Genomic DNA, 22,007 nt, shown 5'->3' on the forward strand with positions numbered 1-22,007 from the left:
GGCTGAAAAGGGCTCAGTGCGGTGCAACTGTAAGCACCCCCTACCCCTACAAAACCACCCCACTTTCCCGCTGCCTGCATGGGTCCCGTCACTTCCCCCATGGTACAGTGTGCGGCTCACAGAAGCCGTCTTGTTGAGCCTAATGCACCGATGCTGCACCTAGCCCCCCCAACGTCAGAACACACGGCCGTTTCTGCCTCTGCCTGCTAGTCTATGCTGTGGCCTGTTGCTTATGTAACTTGCGTCCGAATGACTCATTTATCTCAATTATTTCCATTCATTCGCCTGCAACCAAAAATTGAAGCCGGTGAGATAGTAGCACAGGCAGAGCTAAGTTAGAGGGGTCCATGGGGTTGAGAGAGAGAGAGAGAGAGAGAGAGAGAGACACAGAGAGAGAGACAGAGAGAGAGATGCAAAAGATGGGCATAGAAAGATTGAGGGTGACAGGAGGAGGAGAGAGAGAAAGGGGCAGCACAAGAAAGGGCATAGAAAAAGAGGACGAGTACAAAAATAAAGGGAGAGGGCAAGAGAGAGGAAGACACACACACACACACACACACACACAGTCTTGGAGGAGGGAGGGCATCAATGAGTCTGTGTGCTAGAGCAGAGGACCACGTCCAGCAGACCTGATCTAACTGCCTGGCTGCCAGACCCTCAGGGGAGGAGTGTATTTGTGTGTGTGTGTGTGTGTGTGTGTGTGTGTGTGTGTGTGTTTACATGCACGCGTGTGTGCGTGCGTGTTTGTGTGTCTCTGTGTGTTCTTTGGTTTACACTGTGTGCAAGTGCAAGTGAGTAATATGTGTGTGCGTTTATGCGGTTGTGTACGGTGAGAGTGGCTAAAGTGTGTGTGTGCATGTGTGTCATCTGCCATCTGCATATGCGTCTCAGGCTGTGTGTGTGTGTGTGTGTGTGTGTGTGTGTGTGTGTGTGTGTGTGTGTGTGTGTGTGTGTGTGTGTGTGTCAGTCTGTGTGCGTAAAAGACAGAATATGAGAATGTGGGTGTTTTTGTTTGCCAGCTTGTATTTGTTCAGCCCTCCCACTTTAACAAGGCTGAAGTCAACTCCCTCAGATATGATGTCACTGGCAGGCAGGGCACCTTGTACCAATAAAAAGCAACAGCTCACTTTTATCCAGGCTGAATCACTAGTTTTTATTATGGCCACACTTTTCATTTTTCATAATTGAAGGAGCACATAAACATACTCGTTTACCAATACCTGTGAATGGCAGCTTAATATAAATAAGTAGTGGAAGTTGTGCTGATACATACAGAATATGCTGTATACAGGTATGCCATACACTGCAGTAAGCCAAGAATTACCATGTCAGTGTACAGTAGTCCTTGTTGATTCACACAAACGTATGCTTTGGGAAACAGTTATGTGGCACCTATAGTCTGAAACAAGTAACAAACAGAGTTAGCAACTATGCTTTTGGGAACCCCCAGAATACTTATTGTATATTGGTGTGATGTCATTTGTGTAATGTATTTTGAAATGCTCCATCCCTCTGTTGTTAACATACTTTTCTTAATTTCTTTCTAATTTAATTAAGTATCTCTCCTACTCTGCCGTGCAATACTAGAACGCAGTAACTCAAAATGGTCGAAAAAAAATTTATATCGGAAATCGGTTCTAAACTACCTCATTTGTCTTGTGTCCAAAAATGGTGGTCCAACACCGTCCCGTTTTGGAGAAAACTCATTTTGAAAGTGCAAAACTGACCCAAAAAAGGTTAAACAAAAACGCAGTAAATCGGCGAGTTACTGCTGCACGTTCCAATGGGACTGGTTTGGGAGCAGACAGTAATACAAGCTAAGAACGCAGTAACTCCTGCAGTAACTCCATTTTGTGGCAGTAATACCAGCCAAGAACGCAGTAACTCTGTTTTTTGTGGCAAAAAGACACATAAATGTTGTTTTTTGGGGGGTTTTTTTGTGTGCATTAAATTTCTATCCTAAACAAGCATTACCAGGAAGTGTCACCACCAATTTACCGACAACACAGTTGTCGCGCCATATGGAAAACTTTGAAGCCTTTTTTCTCAGTTTGCCGTTTTCAGAGTTACTGCGTTCTAAGATTGTAGGGCAGTACTGCTACTACCATACTACTCGTTCTACTATCAGTTGTAAGCTTACTTAGCACTTAGTAATTTGCCCATCGAATTTTGTTTAACTTTGACACCTTTTTAAAAAGATTTGAAATTCAATTCTGAAAAAGCATGAAGCAAGTTTCATGGTTTCAGTTGTTTTCGAAAGGTCATTGTGGTCGTGTGATTCCTTGCGCCGCCGTGAACCATGACATCATTGGAAAGCACAATGGATTATTTTATCATTTTATTTGTTGTCTTTTGGTGTATTTATAGGCAGTGTATACCTACAGTATGTTTGTTGATGTCACCACACCCAGGCATTTTGAACAGATCACTGTTGCACACCACATGTCTCATCTCTGTCTGTATCTTAACAACACTCCCATCCTCTAAGTGCTTCAGACGGCCTCTTTGGCTAGCCCATGGGTTAAGCCCAGCTGTGTGTCAACACATCCTCTGGAAACACAACTGCACCCACACAACAGAGAGAGAGAGGGAGGGGGGAGAGAGAGAGAGAGAGAGAGAGAGAGAGAGAGAGAGAGAGAGAGAGAGAGAGAGAGAGAGAGAGAGAGAGAGAGAGAGAGAGAGAGAGAGAGAGAGATGTGATGGGCAGGGTTACAGTATGCTTTAATGACCTTTATGTCACAGGCTGCTGTATCTGTGTCTGTGTGAATATGAAGGGAGGGGATAGCTGACCTCTGCATATGTTTTGTAAAACTCTTACTCCAACTAATCATTTCTATTACATTATATTACAATTACACGCTTTTATCCAAAGCTATTTGCAAATGAGGCCTGTGTGTGTGTGTGTGTGTGTGTGTGTGTGTGTGTGTGCGCGTGCATGTACACGCGTGCATGCGCGTGAGATGTATCTGATAGATACTTTTAGACCTGTTAGAAGGCAAAATGTGCTTACTTTGCCCTTTCTATATTTAAAGGGACACTGTGTGAGATTTTTAGTTGTTTATTTCCAGAATTCATGCTGCCCATTCACTTCAAGAAAAAGGGGGACTTTTTTTTGAAAAGGGGGATCTTCTCCATGGTCCGCCATTTTGAATTTCCAAAAATAGCCATTTTTAGCTGCAAAAATGACTCTACTTGGACCATTCTAGAAAATATTTGTTTATTACTTAGTAAACTTTCATGTAAAGATCAAATTTGGCAATAGGCAGCCCAGTTTCAATGAGCAGTATAGTTGCAGTACCTTTTTTGACCATTTCCTGCACAGTGTCCCTTTAATATCAATAGTAAATCCAAGGGTAATCAAATATGAGGTTTGATTCCCCTCAAATATCTCATACTATATGCCTTCTAACAGATTCAACACACACGCACACACACACGCGTGCGCACACACACACACACACACACACACACACACACACACACACTGTAAAGTAGGTGTTGCAGCTGCGTTTAAACACTGGGTGTCAAATGGTAACAGATGAGACTCAGCAGATAGCACCACAATAATGAGCTCATGGAGCCATAACAGCAGGTCATAGACAGACACAGGTGAGCTGAGGATATTATGTTATGTTTGGAATGATGAAGGGAATTAAGGAGATGTCCATGTGTCAGGGGATGTACTGTATTGGCCCGCCAACAGGGGGGGGGGGGGNTGGGGGGGCAAAGGGGTATGTTGTCCCGGGCCCTGGGAGATAGGGGGCCCAGAATTGGGTCCCTATTACATTGTATGTATTGGGTAGGGGGCCCTTCCAGATGACTTTGTCCTTGGCCCAGCCAAAGCTGTCAGCGGCCCTGTATACTGTATAGACTATGCATTCAAGTTTGTCATAAGTCACCTCACCTATACTTTTCTACAATGTCCTATGGCTTTTGGCAAAACTGAGCAACTTTTTGATTCAGACAGAATACATACAGCATACAATATAGTGTACTGTATGTTTGGTAGGTTGCAGACATACATGTATGTCCATGTGTCAGGGGATTTAATTCTTCAGCCATAGGGGGGCGCTGTGGCACAGTGCATTAAGACCCCCACAATTGAACTTGCATGTTCAAGTCCGGCCGGGGTCATTTCCCAGCCCTACCCCATCTCTCTCTCACAAACATTTCCTGTCTCCTCTCATACTGTCCTGTCATAATAAAGGCCGAAAAGTCCCCAAAAATATATATATTTTTTTACATTTAAAAAAAAAAATTCAGCCATTAAGCCTCATAGGAATTAGGTTTAACGATTTCATGTCAACATAGATGACAACAAATTTAACAGAAGGTAGATAGAAGGTACCGGTGGGTCTTTGGCATAGGTGCAATCATCAGCCCGGGTCTTGCGTTAGTGGATCCAGTGGCGCCAGCCGTTGCCATGTAGCAGGAACTTATTTACTGGACCTTTAACCTCCAGGCAGGTAGATCGCACCAAACTGGTGGCGGTGGGGATGGAGGAGGAGATCTTGATCCGACTGCACCTACGACAGCAAGAAAGGTGAGTTAGACTCGTCATTATAAAGAAAACTGCGACTGCTGATTGGCTCTGCAAAATGTGCACTTGCCATTTAAGTCCTCCTGGCACAATTACTGCAGACTTACGTACATTTCTCTCTAAATCAAAAGGTTGCTCAGTTTGCCAAAAGTCATGAAAGGTCATAGAAAGCCACAGGCGAGGTGAGGGTATACAGAATGTTTGAAACGTTAAGGAGATACCTTCATATGTCAGGGAATGTATTCTGTATCTAAATAATAAAAATGCTCCCTTTGCCAGAAGTTTAGGTCTGCTGCATGTCTCTATCATACTTCGGAAATTCACATACAGTATAATATACCAATATTATCTGGTTTACATTATATTAATTCGTTTCAGTACATTGGGGAAATTTCTATCAAGGCAGTACTGTTTTATAGTATGCTTTTCTGTGTTATTTAATCGCACGATTTAAATCAATTTGATGTATTAGCACAGTAACACACACATACTCGGTCTATCCCCCCACCCCCTCAACCAATCTCTCAAGTAACAAGGTATATCACATTGATTTTACAGGTATGGCTTGGATTGACCCACACTGTACACAGTTCGATCTGTGTGTGTGTGTGTGTATGAGTGTGTGTGTGTGTGTGTGTGTGTGTGTGTGTGTGTGTGTGTGTGTGTGTGTGTGTGTTTGCTATACTGTACAATTATTCCAGAGTGTTTGGTCTCTCCGGCCCTAATCAGATGCCTGTAATGTGTTTCCTCATGGGTCGAGGGGCACGAGCGCTGAACCAAGTCATGTCGGAAGTTCAGGAGTTGAGCAGGATTTTCTTGGGCGGGGCTGGGAGATCTGGGGTCTGGCCGGGAGGTGCTTAAGCCGTGTTAATTCAGTCCAGATGTGCTGCTGGCTTACTGAAGGTGTGGGCAGAGCACACCTAGACCCTCTATCAAACTCATATTAGAATAGAGATAAACTTAAGGAACATGTTGTGAAATGCACATCAAGAAATGTCAGCGAGTATTATTCATGTGTGCAGTGGAATGTGGTATAATGCAGAATTTAGAGCCTATCTCTGATTCAACATAGCCATAGCACATCCTGGTATTGCTTGTACAGTATTACTAGTATTGGACAATTACTATTTCGCTGGTGGGCTCTAGATCAGTGTTTCCCAACCTTTTTTGTCTTGTGCACCCCCTATGCATTTTCGGTGTGCCAGGAGTACCCCCCAGTCAAGTTCTATGTCGCTTTCTCCATCTCAATGAAACTAAGTTCCATACATTTGTTAACATTACATATTTCCCCCTGCAGTGTGCTTGCGAACCCCTAGTGGTACACATACCCCTGGTTGGGAAACACTGCTCTAGATCAGGGGATCCCAACTCTTTCTAACTTGGGGCCCAATTGAAATGTTCATAAATGTTCGGGACCCACCTCTGACCCAATAAACAATACAACTCAACAGCAACATACTGTAGGCAGGCCTACACATAAACACACATTTTGATTTTTAGAAAATAATTTCAAGGTCCCCTGGAAATACCTTCAGGGCCTACCAGGGGGCCCTGGCCCACAGTCTGAGAATCACTGCTCTGGGTATTCAAATAGTAAATTAATTTTAATTAATTGGTGATATATACTTGTAGTAGGTCTAATATAGCCCCACCCCTTGTCTAATCAGCTATCTTGATGCTTATCCTGTTGATCTCTGATATGGATATTGCCGATATCCAGGCAGACCGTCTTCTGAAGTTCTGGCTTGTGCCTTGATGGTGGTCTCTCACCCCACCGTATCCCGGCAGTGTTGAGCTCCTTTACCTTCTTGTCATTTAATGCATTAATATATAAGTTTTGTGTCTTTTCATGGTTACTCTTTTATAGACACAAGTAATAAAAAAATAAACCTCTAAAGTAGCTTAACCTTTAATTTCCTACCTTGCCTTTTCTGTAGGCCTATGTGGCTCAAAATGTAGGCTAATGTCGGTTGCCATTAACTCGCTTTGGGATAAAACGACTAGGATAGAAAGGATACAAACTGACCTACGTGTTCATGACAGTTCCCATTTTCTCCACACACCGTTTGGTCTATTAATCATGAGCGAGCTTCCTTATTACAACCAAAGACGGCAAACACTGTGTAGTGTAGGTCCACATGTGTAGGCCTAGATGTAGTGTAGATCCACGTCTTGCTCGAGTTTGCTTTTGAACCACATGGTGGCGGCAGAAGCTAGCTGATGATAAAGGCAGGCGCACGCGAGCTTGCTGGGGAGGCCCAGATTTTAACCCGCGTCAACTTCCAGACTGCAAATAGCCTAAGCTACAGCGTTAACCCTACAACGATACTTGCATACGAGGTACACATTTAAGAGTTTATTTTGAAGTATGCTTGGCTTATCGCCTCATATCCCTTTGCCTTTCTCTTGGGTACGCGAAATGGCCTTAACATTTTGCCGCGTTCAGGAGGGCGGCAGTTATTGTGGCAGGCTGTCAGCTCCACGTTCCAAAAACAGAATTCAAGCACAAAAAGCACAACAATGCATTTCTGTGACATTTGCGAAATTACCAGTAACCCGTCTCTTAAGTAGGCTACTATCATTGTCTTAATATTGTTTTTATTTTTATTTTTTTTAACGTCCCTCAGATGACACCTTACGTGTGGAGAACCCCGGCGGAAGTTGATTGCAAACCTGTGCGTTCTGTGGATATAAAAGGTGAGTGTCATTTGTAAGGAGTTGAATAGAATACTCTATAATGTAACACCATGTGTTCATTAGCCTACTGTAGCTCCTCACACATACTCTCTTAACTCTTTTGTGGAGGTGCTGGAAAGCCCCAAATAATATCCTTAATTCCAAATATTTTTGGGGATGTGATGGACCTGGTGCATAAAAAACAATATGCCGTTCAAATTCCCAGCAATTCAGCAATGAAACCAAATTAAATTTGCCATATGAAATTAATCCCTGCAATGGTTTGATTGTCAAGTTACCAATGTAGGCTTATGTCGGTAGCCTTGTGACACTGACACAACTCGCGTGACAAAAAGCGAAGTGTGAAACCACGTGAGCATCGGTGATATTTTTTTTATTCAGCAAAACTAGCTGCCTGCTGTGCGCTGACCAATTAAAAAATATATATTAAAAAATAAAATTACAAAAGTGATCGATTGTTCATTGTAGTCCGAGAAATATTCTGATTGCAGGGCATCATGCGCATTCTGCGTCAAGATGAAACGTCCTGTTAAAACTCTTCTCGCATGCCCTCATAATGGGTGATTAAACACAACAAATGCACAATACCCTCTTTGTTGTCCCCCTGAACTCGGTCTCTACTCCCCTAATAGTTATTATTAGATATGTATTATTAGATATGCAATCAGGTAGACTGACAGACTTCCAATTTGTGATAGGCCTACATTTTATATTGAAACGTTCTCTCTAAACTGTTGCAATGGTTTGCCAAGCCTAATGCAGTAATATTCTATTACAAAAATAGGCAATATATATATTTTTGTAGTTGAGATATAGAAATACTTCTATGCAAGATACTTCTATGAACATTAGGCATGGTTTAGTTTTGCCATATTGCGCTAGACCCACAACACGTTTTCCATTTAATTTGCCCAATTTTCTGTTTCTATCGCTAAATGTATCAATTATGGTCAATGCCCCTTTACAAATTTCACTGACTCTGAACACGCGGGTCTGAGTGGCTGCCTGCTCGGTTTGGAAGGTGGAAACAAACCCGGGCTTTATTTAAAGCCAGAAGCCATTGACGGGGCCCATCACGACAAGCCCATTTGAAATTTAATCCGTTGGGAAGGAAGAGGAGAGCCGGAGAGACAGACAGACAGCACTGAAGATGAGCAGTTACAGGGGTCCATGTGCATTAGTATGACTACTGATCAGTATGCTTTGATCACTCTGCTGTGTGTGTGTGTGTGTGTGTGTGTGTGTGTGTGTGTGTGTGTGTGTGTGTGTGTGTGTGTGTGTGTGTGTGTGTGTGTGTGTGTGTGTGTGTGTGTGTGAGAGAGAGAGAGATGTCTAAGCATGTATGTATGTGTGAGCATGCACACAATTCTATGTGTGGAGATGGCAGGTGTCATGTTAGGGCCACATGGATTAGGCCCCAGAAGCCTTTTTCTGCCTGCCTAGCCCCCCCCCTCTCTCTCTCTCTTTCTTTCTGCCCCATATCACCCCACCTTTCTCTCAACTCTCTCTACTTCTCTCTCTCATTCCCTCTCTCTAGCTCTCTCAACCTCTCTCTCCCCTCATACCACCCCACTCTCTCTATCTTTATCTCCCCGCGCTTACCCCCTCCTCTCTCCACCTCGCTCTCTGTCCCTCTCTCCCCCATCACTCCTTCGCCGTGTTCTACCTTTTGTCCCCTCTTTGAATTTTTGGCATTGCTGGCGCCGCTGGTGCGTGCCGCGGGAGACTGAGCGGCCATTGTGCGTCCGGGCCCGCATGTCATGTGGGCGCGGCGGTATGCTATGCGGGCCCCCTCACAGCACAAGGCGTGCGGTGCAGCAGCAGCGGGCGGCGGCTAGCTACTGTATACGGCCCAATCCCATACGGCCTGCCTGTCGCCGCCGCATGGCGTTGAGTTGAGTTGAGTTGAACTGCAGCAGCGTGCATGGTGGGGGACACGCGTGTGGCCTGCTGACGCCAGCCAGCCAGCCAGCCAGTCGGCCCGCCCGCCAGTCGGCCCGCCTGTCTGTCTCACGCCCCGCCGCTGTTTGGACACACCTGACCGAGCGCCTGCAGCAAGCACCCACATGGCTGGCTGGTGGTGGTGGTGGTGGTGGTGGTGGTGGTGCTCCTACTGCCTCCACCTCCACTGCCGACACCATGCACTTTATCTGACCCAGTTAAGTCGCCGTGCAGCCATGCGGCCCACACACTCTCTCCTTCTCTCTCTCTCTCTCTGGCTCTTTCTCCTTTTTTCCATTTGTTTCTTGCTCCCTCTCTCTGTCTCTCTTTTACATCTATTTCTTTTTCTCTCTCTCATTCACACACTCTGTCTTAGCTTGTGTTCTTGTCTCTCTCTCACTCCATTTTCTCTCTTTCGATTTCTATTTCTCTTTCTATTTTTCTCAATCTCTCCTTTCTGCCTGACTTCGTGGTCGTGCTCTCTCTCTCTCTCGCTCCCTCCTTGTGCTCTTTCTTTTCTTGCGTTTTTTCTTGCTCTCCTTGTTTCCTTTTGTACTCTCGATTTCACGTTCTTTCCTGGTGATTTCTCTTTTTCATCATATTCTCTCTGGTTCTACTCATGTGTTTTCTCTCTGTCTTCTTGTTCTTACTCTCTCTATGCATCTTTTCTCTACCATTCAACTGTTTTTTTTCTGTTTTCCTACTGATATCACAGTTTTTTGTATTGTTAATTTTTTTTCAGAAGCGTTATCCTCAATATATTTCTCTTCTTCCTTTTTGGAAGGAAAAAAATGTTTTTTTATATACTTCCAACACGTCTCACTCTTTTTTCTACCTCACTTTTCCTTCCCTCCCTGATTCATTTTTTTCTCTACTCCATCCCCCTCTTTTTTGCCACCACCACCACCACCACCACCACTTGGTGCTTTTTCGTTGGTCCGTGAGAATTAATGTGTGGTTGATTGCGCCAAGTGAGACGTGCCTTGGGCAGCGTCCCTCCTCTGCCTTGGCACAGCGCACAGTAGTCTACTGGACTCGACCGCCTGGCGCAGAACACAAATGCAGCCCATGGACCCTGGGGGGTGGGCGGTAGGGGTAGGGGGTAGGGGGTGGTCCCGGTCAGCTTCAGAAAAGCGTCTCATTATTGACCCTTATGAGGAAAGGTCACCCTCTTAACTCTTAATCAAGGAGGACAAGGAAGTCGTTTCTTTAAGGTCCCACTGGACGACGCACGCAATGTGCAGAGTGAAAGACACACTTATCATTTAGGAGTGTGTGTGTGTGTGTGTGTGTGTGTGTGTGTGTGTGTGTGTGTGTGTGTGTGTGTGTGTGTGTGTGTGTGTGTGTGTGTGTGTGTTGCGTTATGATGATAAGATGCTGCACATATTTCAAGTGCATTTATGTTGGTGTCGTGTTTGTTTGTTTTCGCATGCTGAATGTCTTGTGCCCTCACCGTCATGCTTCTGTTAAATCACAATTACATCTAGGCACAGTGGAAGGAGAGCAAAAGAGAGCGGGAGAGAGAGAGAGGGTGAGGGAAAGAGAGAGAGAGACGGAATGGTGCCCCATGTTTATCAGAACCATGGAGCTGAATTCCAGATGGTGGGATAAGAAAAAAACAAGCAAACAAAAAACTCAAAAATAGAAAGTATGAAAGTAAAAGAGAAGGCAGACAGGCGGACGACAGGACTTGCCGTACATGAAGAAAAAGTCAATGTGTGTGCGCTCATGCGTTCGTGCGCGTGTTTGTGTGTGGGTGTGTGACTACCGTGGGTCGTTCCGCTTCGCCCGAAAGAAAAGATTTTGCCATTTTTTAAATGTTTGTTTATCTGCCCGACGACGTGTGTTTCCAGAATGTTGTGCATGTCGTGTAGCGCAGAGGAGGCGAGGAGCAGAGTTTTTTTTTTTTTAAAAAAGGTTACAAAATCACAAATCTACTGACTGACTGCTCCTCGTCCCTGAGCCCTGTGTCGCACTGGCAGACTGTCTAGTCTCGCAGGAAAACATGTGAGTTACCTTCAGCCCCTAAACCAACATAAGCCCTCATCTCAACCGGGCGAAAGTATGTGGCCCTGAAGATGTGAGGCGGCGATTCGGGAGGCGTTCAGCCACCGCCATCTGCTTCCATTTTTTGCTGGCGTTATGTTGACCTCCCGATGACCCCCGCAGAAGACCTAATCATATTCCATCCCTCCCTCCCTCCCCCCTCCTCACTCACTAACCCACTCACTCAGGCAACTATACAGTTTACACCCAGGAGAGAAGAAACGAAAGAGGGGGAGAAAATGGTATGTTTATGTAAAAGAGTGTTTATGTTTAGTGATGGTTCAAACTTTTTGTGTAGAGAACAAGGAGAGGAACTTTTCACAAGCGTTAGAACTACCTTGTTTTGTGAGGTGTCTTCTTTTATGTTTTGTTCCCCCTCTGGTAGTGTGTGTGATCTCTTGCGCCTTAGGCCAAGCTGAGTGATCTTTTTTACAAATCGTGCCGGCGATTCGGAGGTGCAAAAGGCAGCGTTTGGGGTATGTCTTGTTTAGTAAACTATGCCGCCTCGCCTCATATCACAGCTCCGCTCCTCAAAGCATGTCCCGGGGGCATCCCTGGTGTCATGAAAGCGTTTGAGTGTTTCTTGGCGTGCCCCTCTTTCTCATTTTGGCCTGGAGGCATCTTCAGCATGGGCCAGTCAGCCTAGACCAGAGGACAGCACTGTTTGCTTGTTTTTGGAAAGGACTAGAGGGGGCCCAGAGTGTCTTTGCTCTGAAGTGCACCCCCACTCCTACCCCACCCCACCCAGCCACCACCACCACCACTTTGCCCCCCCACCCGTCACCACCTTCACTTTGCAGAATACAAGGGACTGACCATCCACACCCATTCCCACAACCACCCACCTACCCCCCAACACCACCCCCACCTACCCACCAACACCACCCCCACCTCCCACCCCCCTCTCTCCCAGGAATCTTGGGGAAAACAATCAGACGGCAACGGCTTGGAGTCTGACCCAAAATCACAACCAGACCGTTCACGAGGCAGGGCTTGCCGTCATCCGGGACCAAACCACCCAGGGAGCCTCTCACTCTCTCTCTCACACCAGTCTCACACCAACTACCACCCCCACTGACACACACACACACACACACACACACACACACACACATACACTTTGTGTGCCCAGAGTCGGACCTCAGAATCTTGCCCTGAGGGGGATGCCTCTTTGGGTCTTGTGCGTGTGTGTCTGTGTCTGTCTGAGAGGCTAGCTAGTCACTTTCACAACGGGTGCCTTGGCCAAACACTTTTTATTTTTAACTTAATCCCCAAGTCAGTCTTGGGTCTGACTGGAGTGTTGATCTTGGTGCTGCTCCCTGTGCGATGGGAGTGTGTTTTACAGCTCGTAACGTGTGCCACAGACAAAGGTGTGTGTGTGCGTGTGTGTGTGCGTGCGTGCGTGCGTGCGTGCGTGCGTGCGTCCGTCCGTCCGTGCGTCCGTGCGTCCGTGCGTGTGTGTGTGTGTGTAAGTGTGTCAATGAACCTGCTTTTTTGTTGTCCTTTTCTCCACTGCAGTGTTTTGCCACTGCATTTAGACTGAGGACATCGTTTATTCTCATTCTCAGTCTCATTCCCACACAGCACGCTGTACCTCCAGTGGCACGCTGTTATAGTCATTGAAAGCTAACTACCATAGTACTGCCAGAGAGTCTGGTACTACTATACTATGACATGACACAGGGCCTTTAGTAATGCACTACAACTTGGTCATTGCCATTCTGGTAACAACCAATTTATAACGCCGTGTCTTAATGGGTTAAAATGCTATCTCTCTCGTGCCGACGTTTTGGGACACACTACATTACAATGTTGTTCATGACAGTTCGGCTCGGTTTTTATTGTCATTACCGGTTCAAGTTTAAGCATACACACTCTGTAACGAGAGGATACCCGTTCCCCACTTGAATAGTGGAGAACAATAATTAACAGCCATCACACACAAGTCAGGGGGGCGGAATTTGGAGAAGGGCGCCGTTAGATGCCTTGGCTTTACATATGCACACGTATACACACACGCGTACACACACACACTCACACACATACACACACACAAACACACACACACACACACACACACACACACACACACACACACACAGACATATGTAGACATGCACACGTACACACACACACACACACACACGCAGGCGTACACGCACGCGTACACACACACACGTGCCCACACACACACGTACACACACACACACACACACATACATAGACATTCAGTACAGTACACACAAAAACACACACATTCAGTCACAACCCCCCTTTTGTTTGAGGTCAGGTGTGACTGCACATGAGGGCTCCTGAGGAGCCAAGCGGAGAGTGAGAGTGTCCCGCTGCCACTATCTCGAACCTCTCCCTCCATCTTTCTATCAGCTACCTTTCACGCTGACACGCCTCCCTATCCCCCTCTCTTTCTTTCTGTCTATCTTCTCTTCCCTCCAATCTTCCCTCTCTTTCATTTTATCCGTCCCTGCTTTCCTCCCTCTGACCCTCCCTCCTCTCTCCTTTCTTTTGTTCTATCTATCTTTCCCTGCTTCAGTCCCTCCAATCCCCCCCACTCCTCCCCTCCTTCCCTCTCTTTCATTCTATCTATCTCTCCGTGCTTCAGTTCATCCCTCCAATCCCTCACTCTTTTCCTTCCCTGCGACCTGACCCTCCACCCCTCTCTCCCTCCCTCTCTCTCTTTCTCCCTCCCTCTCTCTCTCTCCACTCGCAGCCCTCTCCTCGACCCTTTGCCTCGTCTCCCAGCAGCCTCTGGGCCCAGCAGGCTGGCACCAGACAGTTATTCAGGCCCCCGGGCATCAGAACAACTGCAGGTCAGAGGGGTGGAGGAGTAGGGGAGTTGAGGAGGGATGAGGATGAGATTGGGGGGGATCATGGCGGAGGGCTGGGATGGGCTGGGGTGGTGGGGAGAGAGAGAGGAGTGGTTTAAAAAGACTGCAGAACAACTTCAGGTCAGGGGGGTGCAGGAGGGCAGGGATGAGGATGAGAGTGGGGGTGGTTGAGTGGTAGGGTGGGGTGGGGTGGTAGAGAGAGGAGTGTTTTTTGTTTTTTTTTAAGCGTGTGCTTCATGCTTAAATGTTACCGCACCGCACTCCTGTTCCGTTCCGTTATTCATGTGACTGCCACACACACACCAAGCGATCAAGCAAACAAGTGAAACTTTGAAACAACACTGAACAAAACACTTTGCTCAGTAATTCATAAAAGGTTTTTCATGACATTTGTTTCAAATATTTTGTTATGTTATGGTCAAAGAAGTATGCTGTGCATTGAAAACTCTAAAGTCTAATTTAATGAAAATGTTTAAAACCACAGAAACTAATTCTCACGGTGCTTTTCAAAAAGGATTTGTCTTTTACTTGTATGCCTCTCTGTTCTTTAGAAAAGGCAAACATTTAAGATGATATTTTCTGTAATTTAATTAGTTTCATTATTATTTATTTCAATCCTAAGCTGAAATGAAAGAGAAGTTAGAAGAAAAAAAACTCTGTGATTGGATTAAAATTTCTGCCTTTTTCATAAACATTGTGACCTGTGCGTGTTACCCAAACGCAAGCAAAGCACACACACACACACACACACACACACACACACACACACACACACACACACACACACACACACACACACACACACACACACACACACAAGCACACAAGCACACACACACACTGTTTGAAAGAAATGTGTTCACAGACGGAATGGGAAAAGATGAAGAGACACACGTGTCTCTGAAGCGGCCCTTTGAATTTCTGTTCACCGCATGGGGTTTTATTTTCTTGTGTGTGTGTGTATGGTTTTTTCTCTGTTTTAAATCCTAAGCGTGTGTTTGTCTTCACTCTGCCTTTAGTGATTAGGGACTAGGGTCTTAAAACATGCCGTGAATTTGTATTTGTACCTACACCCACACACTCGCACACAATTACAAATCCCAGTGTGTGTGTTTATGTTCTTTTTTGTACGCTTGGATCATATGTAATTTTATGCCTCAATTCATAGAAAATTTTAATGTTATAAATTGACCCTGAGGCAACATGTTTTACATAGTTTCATAGTTTGCCTCATTGACCAGCATGGAAAGCCTCTTCTAATGTGCACGTTTGTTAAACGTAATGTTACAAATACGCGGTCACAGTCGTTTTCTCACTTACCGTGTCGTTGTCACACTGGCTTGGAGTCCTGCCACACACACACACACACACACACACACACACACACACACACACACACACACACACAGCACCCACAGGGTCGTCACGGCGTACGAAATGCAGCTATGTGGCCTCCAGGACTATTCTACATTCCATGTGCACACTGCCGTGACCAAGTGACACGGACAGATATGATGTGCGGGCTAGCGCCATATCCAGGCACCCGTGCCGTGCCACACGTGTCGCAAGACGTCGTCTCAACGGTAGCCGGAGCCGTGACCTAACGATAGGGCACTGGGTTATTGCGCTGGTGATCCAGGTTCGATTCCGGCCTGTGTCATTTGCCCAACCTTCCTCGTCTCTCTCTCCCCGCTCATTTCCTGTCCTTCTGTTACTGTCCCGACACAATAAAGGCATAAAAAGCCCAAAATGTGTCTTTAAAAAATCAGGGCCCGATTAACGCACAGGCTAGATATGGTTCCAGCCTAGGGCCCCCATCTGCCAGGGGCCACCTGATTGGCGAAAGAGGGGAGACAATTTAGCGGAAATGCAGACGCAGCATTGAGAAATTCATCTCTTGTAAATACTCCTCTCTATAGTTGAAAGACTTAAGTATAGCTCAGAATGATGACACTTATATGTCATTATTATGTCATTTTGTCATGAGTTTTCTTCTCTGGGGGGCCAATCACAACCTGTAGCCAACGGGCCCCGGTACATCTTAATCCGGCCCTGGCCTCAACGGCCCATTGACCTTTCCTCTCATCTCAGCTCAAGCTTGGGCCTTACATATTTGACCCTGACACGCTAAGGGTGATAAATATGTTTTTGATGTTTCTGTATTTATTCTCCATCAGTTCCATTTTTTGCTGATGCGGGGGCAGTGGAGAGAATGCAAGCCAGGCCTTTTGATTTTTTGTTTGTGAGTTTTGCTCCGGACTGATGGGAGATGTGTCCTTCCTTCACACAAGCAGATTAGACACATAGTTCTGGGTTTCAGCCTACTAACCATTCACTCAGTCGTTTCCAGGTAAAGGATTCTAGCAACAGCTGTATGATGTCCATTTATTGTTTCACGTCTATTCTGTATTAGTCACACGGAGACCCAGTCCCGTTTTACTATGTGGCTGTTTTGGATGTTTCTGTGTGTTTTTTGCGACAAATGGATCTCCTGCTAGTGTGTGTTCGTTGTTCGTTGTGTCGTGGTACTGGGCAACCGTATCTCACTCATTTCGTGAAGTATTCACGAAAAAAATAGAGTAATTTTCGTGGTGCATTCACGTTATTGCCCGCCTTTCGTAAAGTCTTCACGAAAATAATAGATTAATTTTCACGCTGCCTATTCACTTGAATTGCCCCCTAGCGACCCACTAGTTTGATGCCCTTTCGGTAGCCTACCGTCACATGGTAATCAAACATTTCAAACAAGCAATTTAGGGTTAGGTTTAGGGTCAAGGTTAGGGTTAAGGTTAGGGTTAAGGTTAGGGTTAGGGTTAGGTTTAGGGTTAAGTAGGGTTAAGGTTAGGGTTAGGTTTAGGTTTAGGTTTAGGGGACATAAGACGTAAGTACCGAAAGGGCGTCGAATTAGTGAGTCCCGAGTGTATCAGCAGTGTTCTATCAGCACCCCCTCCCCGCCCCCTGCAGACGTTTGGATAACCATAGCAGCAGTGGGGCAATTCAAGTGAATAGGCAGCGTGAAAATTAATCTATTATTTTCGTGAAGACTTTACGAAAGGCGGGCAATAACGTGAATGCACCACGAAAATTACTCTATTATTTTCGTGAAGACTTAACGAAAGGCGTGAGATAGGGCTCTACTGGAACAGATCTGTGTTTATAACAGTTGTTTCACCAAGCAATGGATGGATTTGTGCGTGATTTTGTGCCTGTTTTATTTTTCATGGCAAATGGCTCTCCTGCTTCTGTGTGTGTATGATGCGTTGCGTGTTGTGTGTGTGTGTCACAGTACGTGTGTACTGTATGTTATGTGTGCCTGTTTGTTGTTGTTGTGTTGTGTTGTGGGTTTTTTTCCATGTCTGATGGACGGATGGGTCGACTCGTCGTCAGGCCTCAAACCCGAGTGCTGGCGTGGGACCTGTTGGTAGAACTGTACGGCCATGAGATGGACTGTATCGGGCCGAGGCATCAATGGAAATCTGAGTGGTGCCATTAGCCAGGGAGTAACAGTAGCAGAGTGAAGGGGATGAGACAGACAGAGCCAGGCACACTGAGCAGATTGTTCAAAAACAGACTGACGGCCCTTTTAGCCCTTATCTCTCCGAGCTACTCTTACAGAAAGGCAAGGAGAGCCAGAGAGAGGAGGAGGAGGAGGAGGAGGAGGAGGAGGGAGAAAGAGGAGGAGGAGGAGGAGGAGGGAGGTGGTTGGTGGGAAGGAGAACGGCCCTCACTCTTTCTTTCTTTCTTTCTATCGTTTGGTCTGTCTTTTTTTCTCCCTCCCCTATTTTACCTTTCTCTGATTTCTTCTGTCTCGCTGTCTCACCCCCCATTTCATTTCTCCTGTTTTCTTTTGTCCATTTCTCTCAATCCCTCCACTATCCCCTTCTCTCTTGTCCTCCGCTGTCTTTTTATTTTCTACCCCCCCTCTCTTTGTAGGAGAAATTCATCGGTGAGCTAACAGTGATGGGTAAGAACGACAATCAGCTTCCGTTGTCTGTGTTATGGTCGTATATCTCACATCTCTTTTCACCGCTCTAAATGGATGCATCTTTGTAAATCCCAGCATTTCCACAGCGTCAGAGTGGATGTTTCCATTGTGCATGCTAAAATAATTCAAGAAGTGCTGTACCTCCTCTGTTTGCCTTCCATTACTTGCGCTGTAAATAGAGTATGGGCAGGGGCCAAGGGGGTGGGGGGTGGTGGGTGGTAGGGGGTGAACTAACAAGCCCCGGTGACGTTTTGGCCCCCAGCCCAAGTACCATCTCATTGCATGTCGTTTTCTCTCTCCCTCGCTCGCCAGGGATGTCGCCAGTCATTGGGTAACATCATTGGACAACAAAGGCCAGTCATTCAGACTCATTCAGGTGGAAAGCCATTCCCTTACCCAATAGACAACGCAAGGCATAGACAACCACAAGCCATCATTGACGCAATCCTTTTGACACACCGTAGGTTGGTCCAACACACAATATCTACAATAGAAGCGAACTCTGCAACTAAAAACATGACCTTGCTTCTACACTCAACCATGTTTTTTTCACATTCTGTTTTTTCTTTACCATTGTATTATTCTCATTTAATTTTTTCATTTAACACAACATGTGCTTAGCTTATGCATGACATACACGTGAAAATGGTGGCGGTCGGTGGCGAGGTGCTGGGGCGTGAAGCCGTCACTTTGCTCCGGTCGGTCCCGAGGGTGTCGCGCGCCGCGGTGAAAAGGAGGGATGGATAATTAGATATCAAAGGCGAGGAGCATGGGTGTGGCGCCGAGTGCTGTGGCCCCCTTCTGATGGTGAAGCACTTATTAATGAGATAGGGCTTATCTCCTCTCCTTGGAGGAATTCTGCCTTTGATCGGCCCCACTTTGGACTTAATACATTTTTGATTGATAGGCCCGAGATGACAGAGGAAGGAGCCGTATGTGTGCGCCGTGACGTGCCGTGCGCTCGCGTGCTCGCGCAGGAAAGGAAACGGGAGCAGAAGCTGCCAGGCTTGGGGAATGGGGATGGGGACCAGGATTGGGGGGAGAGGGGTGCAGTGTTGTGGGGGAGAGGGGTGTGGTGTTTTGGGGGGGGAGGAGGGGAGGTAGGAGGTTGTCTGTGGTTGTGGTAGGCATGGAGGGCTTTGGGGGTGGGGATGGGTGGTGGGGATGTTTGTTGTGGTGTGTTTAAGGGTGTGGGAGGGAATTGAAGGTGCCGTGTGGTGGATTGTGGGGGGGTTAGCATGGAAAGAGACGGAGATGCAGCCATAACGATGCCCTTCATGTGATAAAGTAACACCCAGACAAACGCGGCACACTGCATTAATTCAACCTGGCACGGCCACAAATACAAGTGCACCGAGACGCACACACATAACGCAGACGACGTGAAGGCACATATAAATGGACTCCCGTCATACACGCACACACAAACACACACCGAAAGGAACACACACACACACACACATATATAGACACACTCATAGCGTCGTTCATATATCACCACCTCATTCACTCCTTCACGCCCTCTGTGGCGAGCGTCTTGCTCAGACCCACAGGAGCACAGAGAAATGAGCAGCAGCGATGGGGGGGATTGCGAGCGGGGAATCAGGCGCCCGTGTGTGTGTGTGTCTGTGTGTGTGTGTGTGTGTGTGTGTGTGTGTGTGTGTGTGTGTGTGTGTGTGTGTGTGTGTGTGTGTGTGTGTGTGTGTGTGTTTGTGTGTGAATGGTGTGTGTGTGTATGAATGTGGTGTGTGTGTGTGTGTGTGTGTGTGTGTGTGTGTGTGTGTCTGTGTCTGTGTCTGTGTGTGTGTGTGTGTGTGTGTGTGTGTGTGTGTGTGTGTGTGTGTGTATATGTAGCCTATGTGTGTGTGTGTTTGTGTGAATGGTGTGTGTGTGTGTGTGAGGGGTAGTGGGTGTTGAGGGAGGGAGCGTGGGCTGATAAGACTTGTGTTGCAGATGAGTTATGGGCCACACAAGAGGACGTGGCTGATGGCTGCCCAGGAGCCTGCCGGTGCTAGTTAGCTTTATCAAAGCAAGGGGGAGGAGGAGAGAGAGAGGGAGGAGGAGGAGGAGGAGGAGGAGGAGGGCGCGAGGACGAGATAACAGCGCCGGCTCTCAATAACACTGCGCGTCGCATCGCATCGCACACCTCTCGTCTCGGGCCGCCTGCCTGCTACCACAACACACCGGAGGAAACGTGCAACGCTATCCCGTCAAACCCCCACCCCCCACCCCCTCCCTCCCTTACGCCATACGTCTTGGGACTGGAGGAAGGAAGGTGGGTGATGTTGTGGTGAAGAAGAATTTGGGATGGGGCGCTAAACAGGCATCTACGGCACAACCAGAGAGAGTAGAGAGAGAGAGGTTCCATTGGCCCATTGATTCCGGGTTCTATTATTGCAAGGGGGGGGTCCCCCTTTAGGCAGACCTAAGGACTGTTCTATTCAATGCTAGGAGTATTATGACACGCCCCTTTAGGCAGACCGGAACCTGGTCATGTTAGGTGCCCATAGCAACCTATTACATTGCCATATCTCTATACTTAAAGAATCTCTGGCCCAACCACACGAATTGCGCCCAGCCCAGCCCAGCCCAGCCCAGCCGCCCCAAAAACCTTTGTCTTTGTCACAGTGCCGACAGAGGTAGGAGCGGGCCAAGTAGGCTAAATTAAAAAAAAACCATAACTGCTCCTCTGTCAAGAGCTCATCACCGCCGTTCATCAAAAACGGGCGTGCAGAGAGACAGAGAGAGAGAGACAGAGAGAGAGCGCTGGAAACGGAAGAGCAGAAAGAGGAGGAAGACTTGTCAGGAGGGGGGGAGATCAGTCAAGGTGACAGGTTACATTTCAGTAGCCCAAATCAATCTCGCTTATCATGGAGGGCTGCAGGAGGAAAGCAGGGGGACACCTACAGGACAGATGTGGAAATACAGCCTTGTGTGATGAACGTGGAAGGGCCAACACAATGTGTTTTTGATGGCAATGCATCTGCTTCACATTTACTACATTCACCTTACTTAAAGGTGCACTGTGTAAGATTGTGGCCAGAGTAGGTATTGCAACTATGCTTCTCATTGAAAGTATGCTGCCTATTGCCAAATTTAATCTTTTCGTGAATATTTACTAAGTAATAAACTAGTATTTACTAGTATGACCAAGGTTCAGGAAGGTTTGCAGCTATAAATGTCTATTTCTGGAAATTCAAAATGGCGGACCATGGAGAAGATCCCACTTTCCATGCAAGAAAAGTGCCATTTTTCCAGTCATAATGAATACTTAGAATTTGATGGCGGTGGTAAGTATTTGTGGAAAAGGTAACATTTCTGAACGGGCAGCATTAATTCTGGAAATAAACTACTAAAATATTACACTGTGCGCCTTTAACACTTGGCCGACAGATGTTTCTGAAGCAGTCAGCAGTAGACGTGTACATGTGTGCATATGTAGGCCTAGCGTATGTGGCTATCTGAGGATGTTAATACGTGTAAGTAAATGTACATGTATTGTATAGGAGATGTGAATCACAAAGATCTAATTAATGTTGAACCTGATGGAACTGATCTGTCTGATCTGAAAACAAATTTTCCTATGGGACAATAAAGAATCTAATCACTCTAGTCAGTACAGGTTGTCCATTCACTTGTAAATCAAACCCACAATCATGGTTTTAGGCAGACCCACTCTATATTATGATAAGTATTTAGATATGTCAAACAGCACCCGAGCTGTACAGTATGAAGTAGAAGTGTGAAATTACAACACTAGTAATACGATGTTACATAGCTGCAACTATGTAATGCCATACTATTGGTGTTATAATTACATCCGTAACAATACTTCTGCTATATAAAACTCTAGATAGGACAATAATACCCTTTTCTAAACTCTGGACTGGAGGAGGCCTGGGTATAAGCATTCCTACAGGTAATGCAAACTTAAACAGACACAAAGTCCTAC

General features: G+C 46.3%; 1 long non-coding RNA gene across 1 annotated transcript in view; it reads left to right on the forward strand.

Annotated features, from left to right (window-relative positions):
* Nucleotides 1-6,774: 6,774 nt before the first annotated feature.
* LOC134462097 (uncharacterized) overlaps nucleotides 6,775-22,007 on the forward strand; it is a 154,939-nt gene continuing 139,706 nt past the window's right edge. Inside the window, exons 1-2 of the long non-coding RNA XR_010037486.1 lie at nucleotides 6,775-6,880; nucleotides 7,168-7,237. This is a non-coding gene — a long non-coding RNA (uncharacterized LOC134462097). The remainder of the gene's footprint in view (nucleotides 6,881-7,167; nucleotides 7,238-22,007) is intronic.

This window comes from Engraulis encrasicolus, chromosome 14 (genome assembly GCF_034702125.1).
Source record: "Engraulis encrasicolus isolate BLACKSEA-1 chromosome 14, IST_EnEncr_1.0, whole genome shotgun sequence".
Taxonomy (NCBI): Eukaryota; Metazoa; Chordata; class Actinopteri; order Clupeiformes; family Engraulidae; genus Engraulis; species Engraulis encrasicolus.